Source organism: Sebastes umbrosus, chromosome 19, assembly GCF_015220745.1.
Source record: "Sebastes umbrosus isolate fSebUmb1 chromosome 19, fSebUmb1.pri, whole genome shotgun sequence".
Lineage (NCBI taxonomy): Eukaryota > Metazoa > Chordata > Actinopteri > Perciformes > Sebastidae > Sebastes > Sebastes umbrosus.
The window spans coordinates 19,496,670-19,508,967 of record NC_051287.1 but is presented as its reverse complement, the minus strand read 5'-3'; positions in this window follow the sequence as shown (position 1 = coordinate 19,508,967).

The window sequence follows — 12,298 nt, the reverse complement described above, 5'->3', positions numbered from 1 at the left end:
GTGTTCACACTGGCCTTGTAAAAACTTGCAACACAGTTATTACAGACAAATGACAACTTATATCCCCAATCAACCATCACAAAACACATTTAGACTGAAGGAAGAAAGGAGGTAACGTCAATATCAAAATACATCGCTTCTCTACAAAAGGCAGAACCGTTATTTTGACTGTAGATGTACTCGCAGCTTACACACTACAGTGTGTCAAATCAGCATAGTGGGACTTAGCGCAGTGGAATTAGAGAAGGTATGCAAGATTTGAGATGATGCTATTCTTTGATTTACAATTGTAGTAAAGAAATATTCCACTGAAAGTCTCAAATCCTTGCCGCTTGTAGCCTCGGAAGGTGGCTTTGAAAAGATTAAAGCTTGCTCTCTTGAGGAAGAAGGCAGCTGTAGCTCAAAATCACAATAGTTCCGATGTATTCAAATCACAGGAAAAAAAACTAGGGGTGTTCTCAACCAAAGAAATTCTTAGTCGACTAACGCGTACAACTTTGTCGACTGATCCTTGAATCTACAAAGAATCACACAAAAGCACCCCTTTAAATTCTGTGTTTACCAGAGATGTGCTCATTTCTTTCAATTCTCAAGGTTAGGGAAGCGAGCTCGTCACCGCAAGGTCGTCGGGTTCAATCCCCCGGAACCGGCATGTTAAATCTGGGTGGTCTCTCATTACCACCACTGAGGTGCCCTTGAGCAATGCCCTTAACCCTATAACTGCTCCAGTGGAGCTGCTCAGTGGCCAGCAGATCAGACTGGTTGTAGGGCTGCAAACAACGATTAGTCTGTTGATTATTTTCTCGATTGACCGATTAGCTGTTTGGTCTATAAAATGTCAGAAAATGGGTCTCTAAAGGGTGCCTTGTGCGTCGGTATCTAACGCCGGCCATGACAAAGCGTTGGTATTTGACGCCTTGGGAATGACGATGGGCTGAAAAGTCAGGGGGTCACAATGTCGTTAGGATTCATCATGATGGGATCATGAATGTCTCTACAGGATATCATGGCAATACATAAAATAGTTGAGATATTTTAGTCTGAACTAAAGTGGTGGACTGATCAAAAGACAGACAGCCATAGAATGTCTCTAGCATGACAGATCCGTTTAGCAAATGACAACAGGCTTATAGAACTGTACACTAATGCATTTGACTTATACACACTGGTAAAGTAACATATAAAGATGCAGAAAATACAAATGTTTTTCCACACTTAAACACTTCGTCTGTTTGCCTATACCTTCAGACCACATGACTGCCTCACTCTAGTCCCGCCTTCTAATAAACCAGCGTCGGATTGGTTCCGGCGCTCATTCCGTCTTTTAATGACGACCGCTGATTGGTCACAGGCCTACTCTGCTTGAGATCAACAAGAAAGCCTTGAGAATCAAGACAACTAACTCTCCCTTATTCCCTCAGTCACCCCAAAGCCTCCCCCCCTTCTCACCCAAATACCTCTTTCTTGGTCTCTCCTGAAACTACACACACACGTCTGGACTCTGACAGATGTGCCAGTTTACGCTGAATGTCAAACTTCATTATGCTCACGTGAAAGGTGCTCACATAAGTAACGTTAGTGGTTCGGGGGGGGTGCTGTTTTGTTCAAGATGAACATCCACTTAGCGCTTTGAGTCTGCTTTGTATCTTAGGAAAAAAAAGAAATACCTGCTCCAAACATAGAGAACGCTGTAAAAATAATCTTTCTTGATTGATCTTTAAAGTGGAGAACCCACTACTGAGACAAGTGCTTAACAGGTTAATTCAAGTGCATTTCAAGTGCTTCAAAAAGAACTTTCAAAGCTTTTTCAGCTCAACAATTTCTTGTTGTCGTCTCACCTCCTAACGAACGTCTTCATCTTCTGTGTGGAACTCTTTTTGCTTTGAGTTTGCTCGCGTGTCTAGACAGAATGCATTTTGTGGGGCTTTGACTCGGCTGTCTATTGTCTACCTGTGTACCTGGGGATGGTTGGATGGCTTCACCACATCACAGGGCTTTGTCTGCCTCAGTTTGTTCTCTCATCAGAGACCAGACATAATTGCCTTTCAACTCCCGTCGCCCTCTCTGCTCATCGCTATGTGTCGTGCAGGGGGAAGGTGGAACGGTCTGTACCGGGCTGCCGTGCTTCTATGTAGAGGATAAGGCTCCGCCGGTCACCTGCTCACCGAGTGTGTGCAGAGAGGTTAGGAAAGGGGAGGGACGGGGTTATTGGCCCACTTAAACCCGATACCTGAAATTCAACCTCAGGACATGGAACAGGACAGGTGTCTGGTTCCAACTGTGGCCAAAGTAATGGACGTGAGTGGTGGTGGGGGGTGGGTTGGTGTGTGTGTGTTAGGGCCTGGTGTGGGAGGTTACAAAATCCTCATCAACTTCCCATGTCTCACTCTTTCCCCTGACCTCTCACCCTTATCTGACCTTTATGCAAATGTGTATGTGTGTGTGTACATGAGTCCATGAGTGTGTAAGGTTGGAGGTGCATTCATTTGTGGCAGCGTCAAGGTCAAGAGAGCACTGAGAGCTATCTTTAAAACGAAGCAGACCACCGCACTGTGATGTCTAAAGCAGGATGCTCTTCGTGCTTGAAAGGTCTGGGAGCATTTTTGGTCAAATAAGCCTCCGAGCCTCCGCTCACACACACCTGGCCTCCATTTTACCTCCTGCCTGACGCAATCCTGCATGTCATGGTAGCCGCTCCATAGAAATATCCCCTGCAGAGGATTCCTCAAGTGAACTTTGGTTACTATGAGGCATGGCGGCCCTGAAGAGACAAATATCATAGCACTGGATGTGTTTGTAAAAGCTAGAGCTCATATCTTTTGGTTTTGGACATTTGGTCGAATAAAACAAGCGACATGAATACAACACCTCTGCAGATTAATCAGTAATGAAAATAAGTTGCAGCCCCAGATTCTCAATACTAATTCGGTACCACTGTAAAAAACTAAAGTAAAACAATAAATCCCATGTACTTCAACATACACTCCTTTTTTACCGTTTACATATTGTTTTTTGTTAGGAAGTTAAACAGGTCAAAATTACTTGTCTGTTATCTATTTTATATTGCTATATAGTTTCTCAGCAAAAACTACATTTTACAAGATTACATTTGAACACCTCACGATAACGTTATCATTTACCTATGCCTAAAACTCATTTTACGGAATAGAGCCTGAACACATCATAATGTAAGTGGCACGTCCCCGTGTTGAAATCGGAAGGATGAGAGCTAGTTAACGTTAGCGTTCATAATGTAGGGTTATTAGGGGAAAAAATAGGGTGCGTGCCCTGGACAAGTCGATATTGAATTTACTACGTCGCAAAACATTTTCAGTTGTCCCCAGGTTGACGGGGCGTTGTTAGTCTCAAGCCCTGACGGTACCGGTACGGTAGTGCAGTACTGTACTTGATATCAGCAAAAGAAGACCTTCTGTATCCTGTCAAGCGATTCATTTTAGTAATGAATGTTGGATTCAGTTACTTGAAAAGTTGAATTCAATGAATGTTTACCACGGACCTTAGAGAGAGATGTGAAGAAGTGTAGGAACAAGAGTCTACAGCTACAAGTAAAGAGTTTAAAAAGTTTTACAGACTTAAAAACTCCTCTCAGATACAAACAACATGTCTCACTCACTTGTCCCGCCTTCTAATAAACCAGTGTCTGATTGGTTCTGGCATTCATCCCACCTTTAATGATGACCACTGATTGGTCACAGGCCTAGACTGCTTTCAACCTCCTGCCTGGTGAAATAAACAAGAAAGCCACGAAAATCATCAATCATCTACGACAATTATCTCTCTCTTTCTTTCTCACTCTCCTCCTTCCTCAGTCCTCCCCGAAGACCTCCCCCTTTCACGCTCATGCTGTATTCCTTTATTTAGTCTCTCTTTAGCTACGTACATGTCTGGACTGTGACAGATGTGGCAGTTTATGCTGAATGTCAAACTTCATTATGGTCACGTAAAAGGTGCTCACTTGAGTCTGTTAAATGTAGCATATGATTTCTGGGCCTTAGACTACAATAGATTTACAAGTGTCAAGGACAAGTCATGTTAGTTATATATTCCTTCAAACAAAGTAACAAGGCCCCAATTGCAGCAAAAACGGATGACCTTGAATGCGTCACCCCACAAAACTATGATACACATCTGGATTTTGAAGAGTTACTTTGAATATAAAAAGGTATCTGTTTGTCATTTCCGTGATGTTTGAGTGAGTAAGTGAATGCAAATTTACATGACAAGCATTTTCCCTTCCTCTAATTTCCTCTTTTTCTGCCTTTAATTCTGCCAGAGAGGTGGATGGAAGGAGCTATAATCATTAATTTATCCATCCGCTCGCTTTCTCTGAAACCAGAACTAATCCACCTGTTGCATTATTCACCCGGAACCAACACTCCCAGTCCCCGCATCAATATTTCAGTGAAGACCACGGACCTCCACTGGACAGCGTGATGAGATGGATGTGGATGTTGGTTCAGTGGATGGTGGACAGAATATAGCCCGCAGGGGATTTAGTTCAAATTTAAAAAGGTGGAGACTGGCAGACTTTTGTTTTGCTTTATTCTTTATGTCCAGACGGCAACACGTTGACTCCCCCTCTTTAGCATTTATGAGCAGTATACACACATTAAAAATTGTTTTTTAACAAACAATAATGTGCCTTTTCTGACTACATTTTTACAATTGCAAATAAAAGTTGCGGTGAGAAGACATCTACTGTAGCTAAAAAGTATATGTGTCTTAGGTAAAGAAGACATTTCCAGCAACAGATAGTGAAGAATAGGCATAGGGAAGACAATTTCATGTCTCGATTAGGGCAGAACGATTTTCAAAAAATATATAATGGCTATTATTCTGACTGATAATGTGATTCCGATATGATTTGCGATATTAGAGGGAATGATTATTGTTACATATTTTTTCTCATTTTCATTGAAAAACATATTCACATGATTATGGTGTGATATTTGTCGACATCTGTACCAAACAAAGAGATTTTCTTATGTCTGTCTGAAGAATATGATATGAAGGCCAGGACATCGTTGCAACATCACCATATTTCATTTGCCTTTAACAAATATTGCAAGTATTTCAAATTCTGCGATTTGAAAATTGCAGTAGGCCATATTGCAATTTCAATAAAATTTTGATAAATTATGGAGCCGTAGTCTCGATTATCCTGGCCAAAATAATTGCAATTCACGATATTATCCCAATAATCTTCAAAATATGCGTAAAATTCTTAAAATGGCACTAAAACATACTGGAATCACTTAAACCTGCAGTAGGCAGAATGTTTTTGGCATAATTTTTTGCAAGTGATTGACAGCTGCACAGAGACGGCAAGGCTCCAGCTCCGCTCTGATTGGTTGTTTTCATCCGGTTTGTGAAATCTCTCAGTTGCCATTAGGAGCACCGGAGGACATCACAGGCACATGATGTTTTTTTTCAGATTACCTGTCTCATGCACTACTGTCAGGATATAGTGACCGTTTTATAAAAATAACTTTTTTAAATCATATTTGCTCCAATCTTGTCTACTGCTGCTTTAACCTCACATTTTATTAAGAAACAAACATTTTTATTTATACTTTTTAATATTTATATCATACTTTTGTGCGAGTCTGTTCTTTCTTACACGATAATTCCTGCATTTTTTTTTTTTTTTTTTTTAAATCAGGCTCTATTTTTCCACTTCTCTAACATGATAGTGAGCTAGACAGCTTTTCGAGTCACTTGTGAGGATATTCACAATTATCCCGATAATTATTAATAAAACAATAACTATTGTGAGTGTCTTTATCGCGATCGACGATAAAATCGTATATCGTCCCATCCGTAGCGAAGAAGGCTACAAATAGAGAATATGAGGATCAGTCAGGAGCTCTCCAGGTCAGTGAGTTCATTTCATCGACACTCCAGTAAGTAAACAGCCAGCCAAGTGATGGAAATGATCATCGCCTTGGTGAAATGTAATTTGTTATCACGGCACATGTATCATGAGAATTACCCTTCCGGTGCCAGTTGTGTTTAACATTTCAGCTTTTAAGTCTCCGGCCACACGGTAATTACTTCCATGTAGTTATTAAAATATGGAAGCTATATCTCAGCTTGTAGAAGCACGATTAAAAGAAACTGTCGGCGGCGCATCGGGCAACGTTTCAAAACTTTAGGTTTACATTTCAAAATGTAAACTCAGTCTGAGAAGCGGCACCGTCTGATATGGGGAATCGCAGTTTGTAATTTATGCCAGTAGTTGACAAATTAAGTGTGAAACCGGCTGGAGACGGATCCGATGAGGTTTTGTGATGTCAGACTTTGAACTGGTCCGATGCAGAGTACTCTCTTTGCTTAAACATGGCGGTTACTGCTTCTCCACTTGTGCCGTAAGAAACCAGGGTCATCTATTTAAATCCTATGACTGCCTTTGTTGGCGCTGCATTTCCACTGACAGTAATTCTTTATCCTAAACCACATCCAGCACTAGTGATGATGTTAGTTTATACTGCGTTTACAGATCCAACACACAACAAATACTTCCTATCGAGGAGGTCCAGAGCCATTAATAAAATCAACACCTGCTGCACGCACTTCCTATGTGCTCTGTGAAGTCCATGTTTCTGACTGTTGTTTGTTTGACTGTATAGCTCATTATGGCATCAGGGCTGATGGTGTATGGATAGATCTGTAAGGCAGATGTCAGAGTCTGCTTCACAGATGCGAGGTTTGGTGTGTAAGAACCAAAATTTGGCAGCACTTTCCTTCAAATGTATAATTAGCTCAGTTATGACTTCATATTGAGTCATGATTTTCAGCATGATAGCCCTAAGAAATAAACTATTCCTTCTCAATGTTGATTTTTAGAGGACAGTTGTGGATGAAGAGGAACAGCCGGCCTGCATCAGACGGATCTCTGTGTTGTTTGTTTCCATTGGTAATGACCCTTTAGTCCTCTGACCTACACAGGTGCATTTATTCAGATGGATCAGATAGAGTCTGTTTTGAGAATTCCCTGGTTGTGATATCTTGATCCAATAATCATCTGGATCAGCCCTGCAAAATAAAATTGCTTACCGCAAAAGGAAATATTCATGTGGGGCTCATATGATGTTGCATAATATAATTTCCAAACAATAAAACATTGTGGTGAGTAACAGAAACCAGATCGTCAAGACTCTAATATGTGACGACGGTGACGTTACACAATACATTATTACCTAGGCTGTCAATTGATTAAAATAGTTAATCACACATTTTTTATCTGTTCAAAATGTACCTTAAAAGGGAGATTTGTCAAGTATTTAATACTCTTATCAACATGGGAGTGGGCAAATATGCTGCTTTATGCAAATATATATATTATTGGAAATCAATTAACACAAAACAATGACAAATATTGTCCAGAAACCCTCACAGGTACTGCATTTAGCATAAAAATATGCTCAAATCATAACATGGCAAACTGCAGCCCAACAGGCAACAACAGCTGTCAGTGTGTCAGTGTGCTGACTTGACTATGACTTGCCCCAAGCATGTGATTATCATAAAGAGGGCATGTCTGTAAAGGGGAGACTCGTGGGTACCCATAGAACCCATTTTCATTCACATATCTTGAGGTCAGAGGTCAAGGGACCCCTTTGAAAATGGCCATGACAGTTTTTCCATGCCAAAATTTAGTGCAAGTTTGAAGCGTTATTTAGCCTTCTTCGTGACAAGCTAGTATGACATGGTTGGTGCCAATGGGTTCCTCCGTGTTCTAGTTTCATATGATACAAGTATCTTCACTCTAGCTTTAAAACTGAGCCCACTACAACTTTAAAAAGCAAGTTGCTTTAATGCACTTAAGAAATAAGTGGCGTTAAAACAAATTTGCATTAACGCGTTATTATCGCGTTAAATTTGACAGCCCTAATTATTACGTAAACACAGTGCTGCCTTTATGTGTCATTTGCCGCTTTGGGAGAGACGTGTTCGTGATTATAAACCTGCCTCTTTATTTTTAGAGCATCAGCATGAGGAGACCATCAGAAATACTGTGGTGTGTGAATCATAAAATGCCCTTAAACCAAAGCACTAGTCTTATTGTTCTACGTCACCGTCTCCGCACATCTTTTGTTTATGCGATGTTGAAGGTCGTGTCTCTTCGCTCAGGAGTCTGGCATACCTTCTGAGGCGGCCTGAGAAAGAGGTGTTTACTCGTGTTTCTCTTATTGCCGCAGTTAACACGCTGATCCGTGTTTGTTTCCATTTCAAGTGCATGTAGTACATTACGATGGAATGACAACAATAATGCACTCAGTGGGGAGGGCAACAACACACGGCTTTAAAAAGGGCCGTGTTGATTAATTTAAAACCATGACTTCAGATTGAAAAGCTTGTTGGAAACAGATCGTAATCAAAGTGCTCTGCGTTATTAAGATTGTCACTGATGTTTTGCATTCACTGGGAATTATCTATTCAGCGGCTTGACCGTAACTGTAATGTATCTGTACGTTATCGCAAGACCTCCCTTTTTGTCTATAAGTGTTTTAACGTGTCTGTAATTAAAGTTAACTGCCAGGGCCATTTCTGCAGAGCCGGTTTGAAGACCATAATGCGTTCAAAGCCACCGGCTCAACCGCAATGAAACAATTAGAATCACTGAGCCGAACTGCTGGTCCCTAATGGCGTTCTCCTCCTAGGCATGAGCAATCAAGACTTATCCAAGGCATGACCAGCGGAGCCAGAGGGGACCCCGCGTCAGCTCATCTGGGTTGGAATATGCCAAGCTGCTCACATTCCCTGATCTAAAATCTGCGTAGCTCTTTGGGAATAAATAAGACCACAGCCGTTTGCTTTTGGGTGCTGACCCCGGATCAGCACTTCCACTTGGCTTGACTTTGAAGTTTTGCCTCAGATTGCGACGGCAGTTTAAGCCAAAACCACGAGACAATGAGGCTGACTCATTTCTTTCCTACAACGGGGGAAAAAAGATTTTGAGAAATGTGGCCACATCTAAAAAAAATATATATATATATATTCATCATTAGAGAGGCACCGCTTCTGCGTTGTGACGTAAACATACGAGACCTACAACTGTATATGTATTAGTAGCATCCAGAGGTGGAAGAAGTACTCAGATCCTTTACTTAAGTAAAAGTAGAGTATCATCAGCATAAATATACTTCAAGTATCAAAAGTAAAGTACTCATGATGCAGAATGGCTCTTTTCAGTGTTATAATATAATATTCTGTTTTTATCACTAATGAATACATGGAAGAGCAATTTAATGATGTAGTTCATCAATTTGGAGTCATTTTCAGATGTATGTTCTACTGGCTGTGTAGATCACTGCATCATATAATGTAAGAATATCATGTTTTATATATTTTAACAAGTAACTACAGCTGTCAAATATACAGTATATAGTGGAGTAAAAAGTACAATGTTCCCCTCTGAAATGTAGTAAAGTAGAGGTATAAAGTGGTAGAGAAGAAGAAGTAAAGTATGTCAAAATTGTACTCAAGTACAGTACTTGAGTAAATGCTCTTAGTTACATACCACACCTGGAGGCATCATAATAATAGAGAGTCTATTTTGAGTCTGTTGAGTAACATTAAAAAAAAAAATCAATTGCTAGTAAATAAACTGTTATGTAAAATCATGTACATCAATTTGGAGCTGTGTGTAACTTATTGTAAAGCAAACAACCTTTGAATTACAATTCTTTCCAGAGAGGGAAGCCCCTACAGCCTTCTTAAGTAGTTCAGGGGGGAAAAAGAGGAATATGCGGTGCTTCGCTGCGTCCAACAAATTGTTTTCTGGTGTGACGAAACATTTTCTTTCCCTCACGGACGACTGCCTTCCAACATCTGAGTCTTGTTAGGACTGTTACACAGAACAACAAGACTGCGGGGCGAGGCAATGAAGAGATCAGTCAGTAATTGATCAGCAACTGATAATTGGTTCAATAGTGATGCGTGCTTGCTAATACGACACAGCGATGATTAAACGGCTTGAAAATTTCAGAGCAATAATAGAAGGGTCAGAGACATGCTCGTACTACATGTGTATTTGTTTTTGTGTTTGTCCGTGTGTGTTGTCATTCTACACCCCATATTCAAGCCACAGAGCCACTGACCAGATGTTTTTTTTCTCTCTTTCACTCAATCTCTTCTATCTCTTCTTCTCACTCCTTTGTTCTTTCCCTGGGAGTTTCCATTTTTATTGCTTCCACAAGTTCCCATTCATTCATTCATTCAGTGTTCTGCCTTTATACCAACAGATGGCATGTTATGCACAACGTATGAGCTCGAGACAAGTGCTGTTACAAATATCAAAGTATCGATGCATATCAATACTAAATATTTGAAAAGGTTTCAATACTCATTTTACGCAGTATCGATATTATATAATGTATATACACAGTATACCAGCTGCGCTTTCTGCTCTCTCCGACATTGAGTTGACTCACACACACACAAACACACACACTATTATTTATCTTTAAATAAAATCTAAAATGTGCAATACATGTTGTATGAGTTACAACATAGTGAAAGGACAACATAGACAATCCATATGACAAATTAATAAATATAATGGGAACATATGTGAGAAAGTAGATCCAGGAGGATGTCCAGCACCTGTATCACAGTGTGTCACAACACTTTGCTAGTTTCTTCTTCAGACAAAATCATGTCTGTACATGTCTGCCTTAGAGAATACTCTTACGGCACACTCTACGGAAAGTTTAAGGTATCTACAGCGAGCATCTTCAATTACATACGGTGAAGAACTACATCGTAAAGTGCTGTCCGTGGTGCTGAATTTTGTCTGCAGGTGTTGACGTGTAGCACAGATGTTCTCCATTAATCATTTGCTTTATAAAACATCAGAAAATAAAGAAACCTAAACTGACTTCTAAATTGCTTGTTTTGTCAAACCAACAGTCTAAAACTCAAAGAGATTCAACACATGAGAGAAAAACGACAAATCCTAACAATTGAGAAGCTGGAACCAGCAAATGTTTGGTATAAGTTGACGTGAATGACAGATTGTTGGCAGCATCCAGCAGCTGTTTAATCTCAATTAGAGTTAAGAGGGAAATGCTGGTGTGTTATAGGTCTTTCTTTTGACATTTGCAGTTGGTGCATCGGCAAAAGGAATTACTTGAAAATCCTGAAGTAGTAACGCATGATGAATTGACACTTGAGGGGCTAAATGTAGGAAGATATTCAGTAGAACGTCATAACTCCCATATATCTGCTGCATACCTCAGACAGGAGTCAGTAGCTCCAGCAATAACTGAGAAACTTCTGAGAGAAGGGAAGAGAAGGCAGGGGCGGAGATGTGGCTGTTGTCTGACAATGTGAAAAGGAAATTAAACAATGCTGAACCCAGACAGTAGACCTAGATTCTTGACAGGCGAAAGACAGCAACACATGTAAGGTACAACTTCTTTCATCCAAACACAGAGAGATGTCGGTCTAAAGATTGAGCTCCAAGTAAGAAATCACTTGATATGTCAAAATAGCTGAGGGGGACTCAGAACTGGTCCGTGCATCTGACAGGCAACTACAGTATGTGATATGGAGGATGGAAGATTCATAGTCTTTTAACGTCGTCACAAACGGTACAGGAGGTCATTTTACTACGAGCATTTACAGCGAATGGCTAGAAAGTCGCATTTGGCAGGAAATGCTTTGCAACAAGCAATGTGCTTGTGGTGGGGGGAGTAATAGTGTGAGGTGTCAGGTTAATAATGGCCGGGCTCTACACCTGCATGAATATGATTGGATGTTACAAGTCAGCTGGTAGCCGCAGAGCTGTGAATGAGCCGGCAATTGTGAAGCATGAATGAAGCAGCTGACGCCAATCAGCTAATGCCTGAACTAACGCTACGCCTCATCTTTTATTCATAGTTGAACTTTGAACCGTCATTTGTTTAGGTTACGTCCCCAGGAATTAATATGTACTGAACCCAGTATGTATTATAAAAGTTCAAATATTGTTCTGGTACGGACCAAAAGACGGAAGTCATAATCTTCTTCAGATAGTTCCTGATTTAAAATTTCATTTGGCCAGTTTCAGACGATTGTATTTAGGCAACATTCTTGCAGAGCTGCAACGATTAATCGATTAGTTTTCAACTATTAAATTAATCCCCAACTATTTTAATAATCGATTAATCGGTTTGACAAATATATATATATTTTTTAATTATTAAAATTCTCTGATTCCAGCTTCTTAAATGTGAATCTTTGTTATATTTTCTGGTTTCTTTACTCCTCCGTGACAGTAAATGGAATATCT